General features: G+C 47.2%; 1 pseudogene; it reads left to right on the top strand.

Moving 5' to 3' along the window:
* The first annotated feature begins 13160 nt into the window (after positions 1-13160).
* LOC120709640 lies at positions 13161-14271 on the top strand (annotated as a pseudogene).
* The last annotated feature ends 1834 nt before the right edge of the window (positions 14272-16105 follow it).

Genomic DNA, 16105 nt, shown 5'->3' with positions numbered 1-16105 from the left:
TACATGCAAGCAGCTCTAGAGCGTGGGTGGCCTCTGACCATTCTTGTCCAAATTCGGGAGAAGACACAAAATGAAATCCAACATGGTGCAGATCAAGCAACTCCGAGTATTCGAAGAGAGACCAATTATGTTGAGCAAGATGAGTCAGAAGAGACAGAGAACCAAAACATGGGACCACAGGGCCTTGCTGATGAGGGAGAGAGGATACATAGCATTGTGGACGAGATGGAGGCAGAAGACCAAACCGCAATAGAGATGGAAGAATATGAGGGCTCATCTGATGACGAGCAGTACTCATTGCCAAAAGAGTGGAAGAAGCATGGTTTTGGCAGTCATGTCGCAGAAGACGTACGAAATCAGGAGTGGGAGTGCAGAGAGAATGAGGTAGTGCAAGGTGCAACATATCCAAACATTGAAGCCGTAAAAGATGCTGTGAGACTATGGGCAATATCATTGAAACGAGAATTCAGAGTCGTAAAGGCTGGCAGTAAAGAATATGAGGTGAAGTGTGTGAATGATGGATGTCCATGGCGAGTACATGCATTCAAGGGATAATGGAAGTCGAACTGGAAATGTTCCATTGTGACAGAGCACACTTGTTTGCTGTCAGAAGTTCTTCCCTCGCATCGCAATATATCATGCGACTTTGTTGCAAAGCAAATGTATGGGTTGATTATGGACAACCTAAATTATGAGCCAAAAATGATTGTTCGATACATTGAGCAGACTTACCAGTACACCATTAGTTATTTGAAGGCATGGCGGGCTAAACAAAGGGTGTTCGAGATGCGGTTCGGCACATACGAGGCATCATATGATAACCTACCTCATATGTTATCCCAGGTTGCTGCTAGAAATCCTAGAAGCTTTTATGACACATACCTCGTACCAGCCATGACTAGGGGGCAAAGAATTATGCAACGAGCCTTATTTTGCATAGGTGCTTGTGTTAGAGCATTTCAGTGTTGTCTTTCGGTGATCTGCATTGATGGCACATTTCTGACTGGAAGGTATAAAGGTCAGATACTCACCGCAATCGGGGTAGATTGCAACAACCAAATAGTTCCGCTCGCATTTGCATTTGTTGAGAATGAGAACTTAGTTGGTATTGGTTCCTTGAACGAGTGAAGGTTCATGTTGTTGCTGCACATCCAGATGTGTGCCTTATTAGTGATAGGCATGCTGGTCTGCTGCAATCAATACTGAAATTGCAACGTGGAACTGCGACAACGCTTCCATTGTGGCCCGATGTCCAAAACAGGTGGTGCATTAGGCATATGGGTGCAAACTTCTATGACCACTTCAAGAACAAGGATCTTAAGAACCTGTTTAAGAGGTTGTGCACCCAAAATCAACAGAGAAAATTCAATGCATTATGGCAGATGCTTGATCAGTTGACTGCAGAGCTAGTGAAGGTAAGGGCATCAGGAACAGGCACGAGTCAGGCTGCAGAGGCTAAGGATTCAATGGAGAAGCCATTTTCACACTGGATTCGAGGTGCACCTAAGGAGAAATGGTCATTCCTTTATGATACCAACGGAATACGGTATGGTATTCAGACAACGAACCATGCGGAGTGTTTCAATATGGTTATGCGTTCTTGTCGTGCCTTTCCTCTTGTGGGAATTGTTGAGTTCATCATGTATGAGTGCATGAAGTATTTCAGAGAGCGTTACATGGCTGCAAGCATAAACATCAGCAACTCCCAAATTCAGTTTTGCACAAGAGTGACACAATATATGCAAGAGAAGATTGAAAAGGCCAAACTGCACCGCGTCATATCGACAGGTACAATGGAGCATAGATTTGAGGTTCTATGCAAGGATAGAACTGGTCGTGGTATCCGTAGAGATAGGGTGGTACAAGAGAGTTTGATTACAGTAGATGGCAAAGCCTTCTGCACCTGCATGAAGCTTAACTTATTGCATTTGCCATGCTCGCATCTCATTGCGGCATGTGCAGAGTCTGGGTTGCAGCCAGGAGTATTTGTTTCACCTTACTTCAACAAGGAAGCACCTGTATCCACCTGGGGACATGAGGTATACGGGATTGGAATAGTGGGGCCTTTCATTCAAGATAATGAGAATAAGATGTTTATTCCTGATCCAGCCACTAAGAAAGGCAAAGGCCGCCGTCAGACACGTCGTATTCGGAATAGTATGGACGAGTCCAAAGCAAGCAAGGCACAAAAGTGTTGCAGCCAATGTGGAGCATTGGGTCACAACTACAAGAAGTGTCCTCAGAATGCACTTCACGATGCTGCTGACGTCGGTCCTTCCGGAAATCCCAGAGATGGAGCACCTCCTACGTTCAGACGACCATCGGCGAGAATTGCTCGTGGAAGGCATTCGGTGTCATGATCCACAATTGTATCGAACATATTTGTAATATGTAGTAATCGTGCGTCCAGTTTGTATGGAACATATCTGTAATGTATAAATATCGTGCGTGGAGTTTGTATCGAACCTATCTGTAATATATAGTTATCGTGCGTGGAGTTTGTATCGAACATATCTGTAATGTATAAATATTACGCGTCTAGTTTGTATGAAACATATATGTACCTATGTATATGAAACCTATGTGTCCTTTGCCTGCTGCGACTGCACGGTGTTGAACCACTACATAAAATCACAAAGAGGCGGAGGGGACTTTGTCCAACAAAAGTTAGAATCATAACTCAATGTTAGGTCACAAAGAAAAATAGTGTATGTTGTCCTGCTACTTTGGCCCGGTCTTTGCCGTATCGCTTAGGTGGATCATATTCGTAGTTCTCACACATAAAGAATCTCATGCCGTAGTCATCTCCTAAAACCTCAGATTGCATGAACTTGCATAACGAACCGCAGAAGCACATTGGCACATCAATTCCTTCAGGTACGGTGGCTACACACTTGCTCCACGGAATATAGGTTGATCCTGACGAAGACATTGGCGCTATAGTGTGGTGCGCCAAATGACGAACAATGATTTAAATAATACACATATCGTATACCAAATCGATGCGTGAAAATATAGGTACTGTCATAATTCTATTGTCTTATGCTGCAATATCAATAAGGTACCGTCATAATTATATTCTAATGCATAATTAATTTAAAAACAAGTCTGTAATAGTATTCAAATTATAATACTAAACGAGTGTTCTAAAGCACCAAATCTAATTCAGCAAATCCGCTAATTAAATAAAATTATTATACAATATCAACGGATTCATACGGAAGTTACCGATAGATCACAAGTGCGGAATTCGGCAGAGCTTCGCCGCTTTTCTTCTCCTCACCCCTCTCTTTTTTCTTGAATTTTTAGGCTCAAATGACAAGGGAATGGTGGCCAGGGCTTATATATTGGGGGGAGGGACCGTGTCGCCCCTGGGGTGGGCGACAGGCCCCTGTCGCCCGTTGGGGGGCGGCAGGCCCCCTTTCATTTTTTTTCGGCCATGGATCTCGTTGCAAATTTGAAGAAAAAAAATTACAACTAGGGCCTGTCGCCCTATGGGGGGCGACTGGGGGGTATTTTTGAAATTTTTCAAAATGGACATATATTTTTGAAATTTTGATTTTTTTTAAATATAAAAAAGAAAAAAGTGCGGAGCTGCACAGCCCCCGGCCTGCGAGCCGCGGCCCCTCCCTCTCCCTATGCAGGTAGATATGCCGTCATCCGGGCTCGGAAGCTCCGAGTCTGTTTGTTTAAGCTTTCAGAGTACCTCTTCGATTACTTAAAAAAAAAGAGTACTTCTTTGAGCACGGAAAGCTATAAGCTCAAATAAACAACAAATTTTTCATACAATTTTTGAAAAGTTAAAAGTTTAGGAAAGCTGAAAAACTCAATTTCCTGAGTTTTTTTTTAGATTTTTGAGTCTAGAAAGTTAAAAATGTCATCTAAAAGCTATTATTTGCTTTTCAAAAGTAAAAAACCAGCAGCAGTTTTTTTTAGAAAATCTTTAAAAACTGCAACTCAAATAAGCAGGCCTATATCTCAAACTGCTAATGGTTTGGGTGGAAATCGGTTGCAGCGGTTTGGATTTTGTACTGATCCTAGTTCAATTTGGTGGAGAATAGTTGCTCTAGCAATCAATTCGGTTTAATTTGGTTTCAAGAGAAACATTTGACTTGGTTTGGGATACTAATAGCGTCGAGCGGCTGTTGTGCAGGTCCTCCTGCTTCCTTGACTATCTAATCGTCTTAGCCATCAGCAGCGTGTAACAATTAAAAGTACCACCAACACGCTCCTGACTTGCGGGTCTCTACATTCCTCTCTGGTTTTAATGGGGTGGTGTATTTGGTTTTCACATGCTATAGATTGGTTTGAAGTGATTTATATCAATCTGTTTAATAAAAATAGTTTGGTACGAGTTTAGTCTAGATCTTATACTACCGGCAGCTTGATCAATATCTGTACCATTTCTGCTTGCCCTGACACCCAGCCCAATCCCACCCCAGGCCCAGCGATGTCTGTCGGAGCCGGAGCACTCTGGATTTTTTTAATTATTTTTTTACAGAATTAACATTCCGATTTTTTTTATAGAAATAGCCCTCTGGCGCCATGGACCGTGGCGCCAGGGGTCCTGGCGCCGTGGGCCACGGCGCCAGGATCCAAATGTCAAAAAAAAAAAACATTTTGGTCCTGGCGCCGTGGGTCAGGGCGCCAGGGTTCCATGGTCCACGGCGCCAGCGCCAGGGGGCCTGGCGCCATAGCCCATGGCGCCAGGTCCCCTGGCGCCTATATAAGCCCCTCACCTCTCTCATTCTCTCCTCATTCTCTCATTTGCTTCTTGCTTTCATCCTGTAGCGACTAGGAATAGAGAGGTGAGGGGAGAGGAAGGAAAACAGCGAAGCTCTGTACCGTACGTTTGCAATTAACTTCCTAAATATCAAATTATTGTTACAGCATCGTGGGTGCCTATGGAACCTCCGTCGTACATGGGAGCGGGACCTTCTCCCACTCAGGCCTACGCCACAGGTAAGCAATCGTAACACTCAATTAATCATATGTATTTTCATATGCTAACGTGCACTAATACGATGTTACAGAAATGCCCGGATCTTTGCACGTGCCGACACACATCTTCGAGGGTCACAACACCGACGACCCGTTCAGTTTCTGCATGGAAGACATAGGTGGAACCGATGGGAATACCGATTTCGACATTCTCGGTTCCTCACAAATGGGAGGCGCGCCACTCTACCCCTCACAGAACGCGCCTACGCAGACCCCACTGCCAGATCCATGTCCAACTCAACACGCAGGTTCTCCGGATCGTTTCACCTACTCCGCGGATCACGTTCGCGGACAGGACCGGGCAAGGAGGACACGTCATCGTAGGAGAGCATAGATCAGTTTCACTATATCTTTGACGGATTGTACGGTATGAACTTAATAATAATTTATGCGACGGTGCATTTAATTTATTTGCGTCCACCGTTTATTATCAGTGCGGAACAGAATGACAACATCTTAAAATAACGACGTAATTAAAAGTCCTGGTTCATTCTAACGTCCGTATCGATTCGAACATGCAAATAACGACGTTTCAAACAAGCAACAAACAACGATACAATTAGCAGTCCATTACATAAGAACACACATAAAAGTCTACTACAAGATAACACATGAATAGAGCGCACAATGAAACCATACAACTACTGCGTGCAATGAGGCCACTTTCCCTTCCTCAACGCGTCTAGATTGTCCTCCAAAGCTGCTTTAGCACGGCGAGCACGCTCAAACTTCCGCTCCCTGTCCTCCCTACGCTCAGCAGCATGCCTTCTTTCCATTTCTTTTTTCCTCTCCTGTTGTGCAGCCTCCTCCTGGCATCTCAAGACGCTCCGCTTCCCACTTCTTGCACAACTCCAAGTACCTCTTATCCTCCGGCTTGATCTCCGTGTCGATCCACTACTCAAAATCACAGAGCGGTGGAGGGGTCTGCAAAATATTCAATGGTTGCATGTGAATCATACATTTAAAATTATAACATAAAAAGTATTGCAACAAAAATATACATTCTCACCAGCAGCCCAATGCGAACCATACGAGGTGGTGGGTCGAAGGAATAATTTGCGCACATCCAGTACCTCTGCTTATACGTGTCCTCTTCATCAGACTCGACTACCTTGCAAGGATCACCGCAAAAGCACATCAGCACAGGAACTCCACTAGGCAGCGGCAAAGCAGCGTAGGCATTACCCACCCACACCGTAGGCTTACTGGATTTACCACGCCTAGACATCCTACGGATTCAGAATACACGAATTAAAAAATTAAAACTAAACTCTTAGTACTGCAAACTACGGATCAAAAATACTAACTTAGACTATATATAATTCAACTAGTATCAACGAATATATAATTACTCGCACAACAGTAACAAACAGACATTTCATATTAAAACTAACTTAATTCTACTCTTTTAATAAATATCATAGTACTAAAATAATACATTTCTACTGTACATATGATATTTATATACCAATTTACAAATATATATTTATAATACAACAAATTATATAATTCAGGAAAAATATTTCCAAAACAATATAGTTACACGAAATAATATACAAACGCGGAAAAAATTTACCTGAAAGTGCCGTGTGAAAATTTCAGCAGAGCTTTGCTGCTTTCCTCCCTCTCCCCTCACCCCTCTCTTTCTGGTTGCGTGAGGTTGAAATGAGGAGAGAAGGAGAGGCTCGAGGCTTATATAGGCGCCAGGGGACCTGGCGCCGTGGGCTATGGTGCCAGGGTCCTGGCGCCCTGGCCCACGGCGTCAGAACCCAAATGTAATTTTTTTTACATTTGGTTCCTGGCGCCATGGGTCACGGTGCCAGGGGACCTGGCCCCACGGTCCATGGCGCCAGATGGTTTTTTCTGTAAAAAAAATTTTCGGCATGCTAATTCTGTAAAAAATGATTAAAAAATGTAAAAAAAAAGCTCTGGCTCGTAGGCGGACATGCGCTAGCTTCGTGCCGCCGCCCTGCAGCCCCGTGCCGTGCCGGGCCCCAGCTGCGGCGCGCCGTTAAACCTCCCTGCTGCTACGCGGCCTGCCTCTGCCTGCCGGCCGGCGACCGGGGCGGCAGTCGTTGGCAGGCACGTACACGCCGGCGGTCGACCAGGAGACCGGCCCACGCACTGCCCCGGTATGATCCCCCCCGTCCGTGTTACATGCACACGCAACATCATATGCATGGATGCATGCTTTCAATCATCAATTCGATCACTGTCAGCTGCTGCATGCGCGCTCCGATCCTTTTGGATATTTCATCGTCACTGCTTGAAACCAAGTAGCTTTGTTTAGATGCAAAGTTTAAAATTCCAAAACTATCACATCGAATGTGTACGGCATATGTATGAAGTATTAAATCTAGATGAAATAAAAAACTAATTGCATAGTTTGCTTGTAAATTACGAGACGAATCTAATGAGACTAACTAGACCATAATTAGACACTAAATTGCTACAGTAATTATGTATAAATGACGGATTAATTATTCTTAACAAATTCATCTTGAAGTTTACAAACGAGTTCTGTAATTGATTTTATAGTCAGTCTATATTTAATACTTTAAATATGAAAAGATTTTATTTTAAAAAATTAATACGCGCAACTAAACAAGGGCCGAGTAAAGTACTGGACGCTACTATTACTGACTAGTACGTACATCGTACGAGTCGTCGTCCATAGGCCACGCAGCTGCATACCTTTCTGCTAGATCTGATCGAGCGAATACCTGACCATCGCGCCAGCGCATTCACGTCAAGCTAGCTTAGCTTTGTGCATGATGCACTGCATCGTAGTCACGTTACGCAGTTGATTATATTGGTTGGCGTCTTGCTCAGAGACGTACGTGTACCCTGAGGATTTGGAACAGCCCCGGCCTGGATTCAGATCCTCTGCAGTCGCGCGTATCGACTGCTTTCTGCAGTCGCTTCATCTGCGCCGTTCCGCTGCGATTCAACAACGAGCTGGTTAAACTCCTCTCGCGAGCCGCAGAGCAGCCAATCAGAGCGGCCCGGTGAGCCCATGGCGCGAGCTCCCCTATTCCCCTTCGCCATCGACCATCGTCTTCCTCGTCTCCCTGGGTATCGTCGTCCCGAGGGCAGGCTGTTGCTGCCCTCGCTCCCCGCCTGGGCTTGGCTACGGCGGAGTTTGGTCGCGAGGCCGCGCTCCTTCTCCTCGCGCCCGACGGCCGAGCCTCTCCTCCGCTCCTTCACGCACTCAGCTGCAGCGGCCGCGCCTTCCTCCGCGTACGGCCTGTTGCGGAGTCCTGCGTGTGCCTCCTGCTTCTCCTACACTGAGAGTTTGAGGAAGCCGGTTTGGCTCATAGGATTCTGAATCCGTTTCAATTAATTGTAAAATCGAGAAAAATTACTATGTCGTATTTCGATTTCGATTTTGATCTGTGCTGTGCCTGTTCCCCACGCCATCCGCGACAACGCAAGTCATTCGAGACCATTGACTCACTCAGTATCTCAAGGGCCAGGGACTACGACACCACCATCGAGTTATATTGGGCGTCGATGCTCGCCGAGCCCAACTCCGCCGTCGTGCACCACGGCGGCGAGCGCATCATCCGGGCGCGCCCATGGAGAAGCACTCGAGGTCCTAAGCTTGGCAAGCGCGTCGGCCACCACGGCCACAAGGCGCCTGAGCCTGCGCAGCTGCGCCGCCGCCGCCTCCATCCCTCGCTCCAGCCGCCGCCCGAGCCCTACTCGCCTGCGCCGATGGAGCGGCGCGCCCGGCACTGCCTCCGTCGTCGCGGCCGCAGAGAGCAATAAGCAGGAGAGGACCGGGGAAGGGAGCCGTCACCCACGAGCTGCGAGTGAGTTCTGTAGCAAGCGAGCCAAGCCAGCGTCGCGTAGGGAGCCGCGCGCGAGCCATCTATAAGGTACCATAGGATTGCTGCTGGACGGCGGATATGCTTCACTGCAGAGAAAGGTCAGCGACCTCCGACTGCAGGGGATCTGATTCCCCCGTCGTGCCCGGCCCGTACTAAATTCAGTAAAAGTAATTACACTAGCCAATCTGTTTCGTACTCGCGCGCGGTCGGAAGCGGAATGCATTCAGTTTCCCCCCGAACAAGGAGCAATGCGCGCACATACGTTCACACATGCTAAGACTTTGTTCGGTTAATCCCCTCCAAAAAGGATTGAAGGGGATTGGAAGGAATTGAGAGGGATTTTAACTTGTTCGGGAGTTTAATCCCTTGCAACCCCACAAACAATACCCTTCAATAATTTTCTTGCAACCGAACAAAGCCTAATTAAATGGATCAGTTTCGTTATACGCGGCATCAGGTTGTCGTGTGGTCTTCCACTGAGATGCATGATGGCGCGCACTGTCCCGTTAGTGGTAGCAGGAACAGTATGCACACATGTAATAAGGTGACACGCATCAAAAAAACCAAGCTAGTCCAAATACGCGTACAGTACACTTCGAGAACGAGATGGCGTACCATTCCAAGTGGGCCACTAGCTAGGGTGCGTGCACCGTTGACGCGTGGTCAACAACCACATGAGCAAAGTACCCATCCGTTCCAAAAATTAATAAAGATAAAAGGAACAAAAAAATGCAATTATGTCTAAGTAGTGCTCATTATGCCCCATTTCAAAGAGAAAAATAAAGGACCTTAGTTACCACTTTGGTCCAATCAAACTAACTAATAAGAGGCATCAGTTGAGACCGCGATCGATCCGTTAATTGCTGGCATTATATTGGGCTGCTTTTTAATTGGTCTGATCTATTCTAACGAATGAAGGACCAACCAACTAACTTGCCCAGCCTAATTAACGTACAGATGGGTTCGTCACGCACGACATCAGGTTGCCTTGTCATCTTCCACTGAGATGATGGCACCATCCTGTTTATAGCAGGATCGGAACAACAAGAGTGAGGACGAACATGCATCCTGTTCAGACCAAACACAAGCATACAGTTGGAGGTGGATGAGATGCCATAGCTGCTAGCAAGTTGTGCCACTTGCATTAATTGGCTGTCCCGTCGATGGAGGGAGGCGGGAAAGCCATGGGCGGCGGCCTATCTACGAGCTCAATATAATGGAGCGAGGCATCAGGGAGCCAAGCTTTGCTTGCTGTTCGTGTTAGCCGGCAGCCCCTTGCATTGATAAGTTGCTAGACGATCGCTGTGAGCCTGTGACTGTGCAGTGAGTGAGGCTGTGAGACCGGCCGGCCTGCTGGCCGCCGCACGGGGAGCGCCTCGAAAGCTTCTCCGGCTACACCGCGCGGCGAACCACCCGGCCGGCCGGCTCTCGCAGTCGCAGCTCGGCAGGCGAGAAGAAGATGCATGAACCGCGAGTCGAGCCCGGCCGGCCCGCGGAGCAAGTTGGCGCGTGAATGGCCGCGCCGCGCCATTAACGTCCCGATCTGCCCGCAATTGGGCGCCGTCACTGTGCCTGAGCGTCCCTGCCGAGACGGACAGCAGGCCGCCTGTTCCCCGGCCGTACGTCCTGCTAGCCATTATTGGCCGGCCGGGAAGCCAGCAGCAGCAGCCTGCCAGCAGCAGGGTCATCATTTGTTAATGCTGTCAAATCGCCTGCAGGGTTTTTTTTTGAGCGGAGCCTGCAGGTTTATTTTTACGTATGTACACGCACGAGATCACACCCCCGGCCGGCCCGTCACGCAAGTGCTCAGTGCTCTAATTAGGGTACGGGGCGGATTGTTTAAAACTGCGTCGTGCATGATCAAGCAAGTGGCCCGGGACATTTGCCCTGGCTGCCTGGCTACCGCATCATGCATGTAGCATGTCCATATATGTAGATCTACTATTATTTGATCTCTTGGGGAGAGGTAGACGTTAATTATATTTGTCCCGATCAGCAGGGGGCAAGGCTGCAGGCCATAAAGTTAATTACACCATGTTGCAAAACTAAATTCTGGTTCAATGATGAGAATGAAATGTGGCACATGATGGGTTATTTTTCCGCCGAACCAAATAATAATGGCATTAACAAAAAATAACTGCGGCACATTACATGAACTACAAATTTTTGAACCCTGAAACATAGGAGTTACTTATTTAATTTTATGTAGGAGTTTCCCTAAGCTATATTTAAAAATACCAAACTGTAACTAGAAAAATATCCAAAAATGGTAGTCGAAGATAATCACAACAGCTAGGTGAGGATGCTGGACGCCAATGGTTTTTTTGAGGGGGATGAACCTAGCTGTTTTGTCCGGTCAGTCCGGTCATTCTCATGCATTTCATGCATCAGTCCGCTGCCACTTGGCCACCCATCTTTCTCGATCAATATTATGTGTACGCGCTCCATACCCTCCGCATAGAGAAGTAACTATTAGTAGTAAGAGTATCATGTAAAGTAAATAGTTACTCCCTCCTTCCACTTTTATAAGGCGCATACTCATATCAAGATTCAAACTTTGCAATCTTTAACCAATAATTTGACTATTATTTTTTTTATTTTTATAATGTAAACTTTATATGATTGGATTCGTAATCAAATATACTTTACCATGATTATAAGTTTATAACCATAAGTAATATAATATGTGATAAATGAATGGTCAAAGTGTTATTTGGAAGACCGTGCCATGTTAAACTATGCCTTATAAAAAGTGGAATGAGAGAGTAGTCAATAATTACCGTGACTATCTTAGAACTCTACAGCAAGAAGATGGGATCCAATCCAGATGAGCTTACAAGAAACTTATGGACAAGTTGTTTGTATGAAATAAATGAAGTCGACATCCAGTTGTAGACAACACTGAAAGCCACAGCGTCGGGGTGAACAACAGTTGTTGGGCTTTATTTTAAAGTTTTCTCCACACCAAAAGCTCTAAATTTGTCTATTATTATTTTATTTTACACGCATCAAACACCTGTTTCAATAAAAGTACTAGCTGTTTCTGCAAGAAGACAGAAGTATGTTCCCTTGGCGTCGACAAATTGGAGGTCACGTTCAAAACAGTTGAAATCACGCATGATATTTTGCGTTGATAATGTGAAAATGTATTATATATTCCACAAGCTGAATAAGAAAAAAAAATGCATCACCTTCAGAACTGTCAAACAAACAGAATCATTGTATGTATGTATGTATGTATGTATGTATGTATGTATGTATGTATGTATGTATGTATGTATGTATGTACGTACGCACGCGGAGAAATTAGAACCTGTTTGTGATCAATGTCTCAGTTTATTTCTCGTTAAATATTATCCCCTTGGTTGCTGCCATATGGTTGCACGGATATTTACGGCATAGTAAAAAAAATACCATAATTCTTCAGTGGTTTCTCAGTCACAGTGCAGGCAGAGTTAACGAACTATATATGTACACCATAGTTACAATGCAGACTAGTCAAATTAACACGATAAAAATCGAATTAAACGGTAGTACATAGATCGGATTAGTACAAGATTCCTAACTTCCCTATATATGAACCATGTACTCAGGGCGGTGAAAAATATGGCGAGCACCGTTGATTAAATCCTCGTGGTAAAATCTGTCCACTACGGTTCGAGGAGTTTCGGCTCATAGTATGTTTTTACGGCAGTTGATACTGACAGCGAGATGGTTCGACGACTTCGTAAATCTCAAGATGCAGTATCGGCATAATCTCTTGCTTGTTTGCCAAGAAGAAAAAAAGGCGATGAAAAATGTAACACACTTGCGTATGGAGTGGTGTCAAGACATGTGGATGTGACTAGCTAGATACAACATAATGCATAGTAGCCATAAAGAGTACAAATAAAGAAATATATATGAAAAAGGAGTAAGAAGATATACTCCAATTACTTTCCAAGTCTCAAGAAACCAAGATACAAATGTAACTGCAAGTAATACCAAGTACCATCGAAATATCAACATCAATGCTGATGAAACAAAATCTCAACATTAGTTCAAATGCCAAATTGAAGGCCCCAATGCAATTAGCATGAAATATCAGTCCCTGCATCGATCTGAGCAAAATGCGAACACAGCGGTACCATAAATAAACACAAACAAACAAACAAAGGTACAGTTCAAAAAATGGAAACACCAATCTACTCAATTTAAGCACACACAACCACCTAGGACACCATACAGTAGAAGAGCTACCAAAATAGTAGAAACCATCAGCAGCAGCATCCCAGTAGTATAAGCTTATAGAGGATCTCCGCCGCGCGCGCGCGGCGTTGACCGCCAAGCCATCACGATGGATTCCGGCACCGAGGTGTGGCGTTCGCCGCCTTAAACTCATCACTGGAATCAGGCGGCGCCGACGAGCTGGCGGCGCTGCACCTGCTGTCGCGCCAACCCTCGAGTTTCAAGGGTGTCGTGCCGCAGCCGAACGGGCGCTGGGGCGCGCAGATCTACGACCGCCACGCGCGGGTGTGGCTCGGCACGTTCCCCGACGAGGAGATCGCCGCGCGCGCCTACGACGTGTCTGCCGTCCGCTACTGCGGCCGCGAAGCCATCACCAACTTCCCGGGGGAGCGTGCGTCCGCCGGCGAACTCGCCTTCCTGGCGGCGCACTCCAAGTCGGAGATCGTTGACATGCTCCGGAAGCACACCTACGCCGCCGAGCTGCGTCAGGGCCTGCGCCGCGGCCGCGGCATGGGCGCGCGCGCGCAGCCGACGCCGTTGTGGGCTCGGAAGCTGCTCTTCGAGAAGGTCGTGACGCCTGCTGAAGCGCGCGCCGGAGAAGACCACCGGCAAGGGCGTGCTCCTCAATTTCGAGGACGGCGAGGGCAAGGTGTGGCGGTTCCGGTACTCGTACTGGAACAGCAGCCAGAGCTACGTGCTTACCAAGGGCTGGAGCCGCTTCGTCAGGGAGAAGGGCCTCCGAGCCGGCGACACCGTGGCTTTCTCCCAGCCAGTGTATGGGCAGCAGGACAACAATCAGCTGCTCATCAACTATAGGAAGACACCAAGGAAGCAGGACGAAGCAGGCCACCCGGACGACGCGATTGCCGCTGAGGCCCGTAGCATCAAGCTGTTAGGCGTTGACATTGCCGGTGGAGGGCGAGAGGCAGGCGAGAAGGGCACGGCGAATTCTTGGAGACATGATAACACATGAATTGAAGATGCATGGCAACTTGTGCCTTGTTGTTGATCTTCCGTAGCTAGCTAGCTTGTGTGATCATGTATATATGGTATCTTCTCCACCATCTTTATTTATTTTCTCTTGATTGTTATCAGTCTATTTATTTGATGTTAAATTCAATCCCCTGCCATGTCAGCCTAGATAACTAGCTTATCTATCTTGCTAATTATTACATCAACTCCCATCTAGCTAGCGGATGATTGTGCTAGCTTGTTGTCCCCGAAACTATGATTCTATCAAGGTTGATGTTCTGAAGTGTGTACAGTTCCTATAGCTGTTGATGCTTGATGTGAGCTCTGACGCTCACCAAAGCAATAACACATAAATTTTGCAGTACGGAGCGACCTACATCCGTAGGCATATGCTCCATATGCAATGCACTTTTTTTTTTTGCTTGGGCTGCCAATACAAGCACATTCCAGCGCAAATCAAACTTCTCTGCACATTTTTGCAGCCGGCTGCAAATGGGCTATATATCAATAATTCTGCCAACCTGAGCAATACAGGAGGTAAAGCAGCCCAATGCCAAATGGACGGCAGCTGAGGTTTAATTTCTATGATGATGTAGTTCGTTGTATAGGGGGCCACATATATATGCGATGGTATTGACGGTGGGCTGCCCGGCGTGCTTGCGTCTTGCTGGTGAGTATATAGTATACCCATGGCAGAAAAAGATTTGGTTGTTCGATCTATAATTTAATTTCTTAATTTCACGGTTCAAAATCAATTGGAACCCGAACAATCAATGCCTCGCGCCGTCACAGCACAAAGTTGATGGTCCCATATATATATTCGGGCAAAATTTATATCACCCGTGGCAACGCACATGCATGTTGCTAGTAAAAGAAAAAAAAAGCAAACAAGAAAGAATGTCGAGACTGCATGCGGGCCCATGATTACCGGGCTTGCTCCCGCGCGCGCATATATATATATATATATATATATATATATATATATATATATATGCTTATCTGTAAGTTGTGAATAATCAATTTCAGTTATTGGGGGTGTGGTTAGCAGTGACCAGCCATCAACTCATCATCCATAAGTAACCCAACTTGCCACGAGCAACCATGCATGGCCTCCTGATGAATGAGACCGATCGAAAAGAAAAACAGGAGGCGCGCTCACCTGCAGTTGTTGTTGTTAAACGGAACCCGGTCGACCGTGTGGTTTCCGTTCCAAACAACCGACCGCCCGGCCGTGGTCGTTGCGCTGCGTTGCCGTTGCGTGTGGAACAAGGACCACGGTCAATCGGGGTTCGCCGCGGTGCATGGCCTGACCGGCCGCGCGCCGCGTCGTCTCCGAACCGCGTGCGCGCACGCCGGGAGGACGAGCCCGCGCGCGCCGTGGATTTGACCCCGGTCGGGCCGAAACAACGAGCGCAGCATGCGCACGGCCGGGTTCAGTTCAGGGAGCGTCCTCCTGGTGGTTGGGCGCTGCGTCGGTATCGACCTCTCGCGGCTGGATGATGAGCTATCTACCTGAACCTGAACGGGAGCGCGAAGGCCGATCGAGCAGGGTCCTGGCAACCGATAGATCACCTCGCTCGCTGAAAGCTCAACCTCGCGGCGCTCTGAAGAGATCGATCGATAGAAGTTGAACGACCTGCGCGCGCGTGGCCAGGGGACCTCAGGAGGTAGCTGCGCGCTCGACGTCGCGCATTCATGTCCGTCCGTTCTGCTGCCCGCCCCGACGCCCCGGCCTGGCCCAGCTTATTAGCTTGCGCGCGCCAGTGGCGGAGAGGCCGTGCGGCGACATGGACGCCGGCTGGCCGGCGACCCGGCGCCTCCGGATTGGCTCCCGCGCCTCGCACTAACTAACCGAGGCTATACTATCCTATCCGTCGGTCCATCGATCAGCCATCATTGTGGATCGGAGCAATCGAGCTGCCTGCATGTCCGTCGGGCCTTGGAATGGTCCCGGCTATCCCTCCTACTAACTCTTCTGTTGGAGACCTGTCGAGCACGCACGCACGGATTGCTTGCTCCATGCATAGACTTTCCAGCACCTTGCTGCATCATGTATAGTTATAAACACACAA

This window comes from Panicum virgatum, chromosome 5K (assembly GCF_016808335.1).
Source record: "Panicum virgatum strain AP13 chromosome 5K, P.virgatum_v5, whole genome shotgun sequence".
NCBI classification, from domain to species: domain Eukaryota; kingdom Viridiplantae; phylum Streptophyta; class Magnoliopsida; order Poales; family Poaceae; genus Panicum; species Panicum virgatum.
Note: the sequence above shows the minus strand (reverse complement) of the source record. Positions and strands in the feature narration are given on the sequence as shown.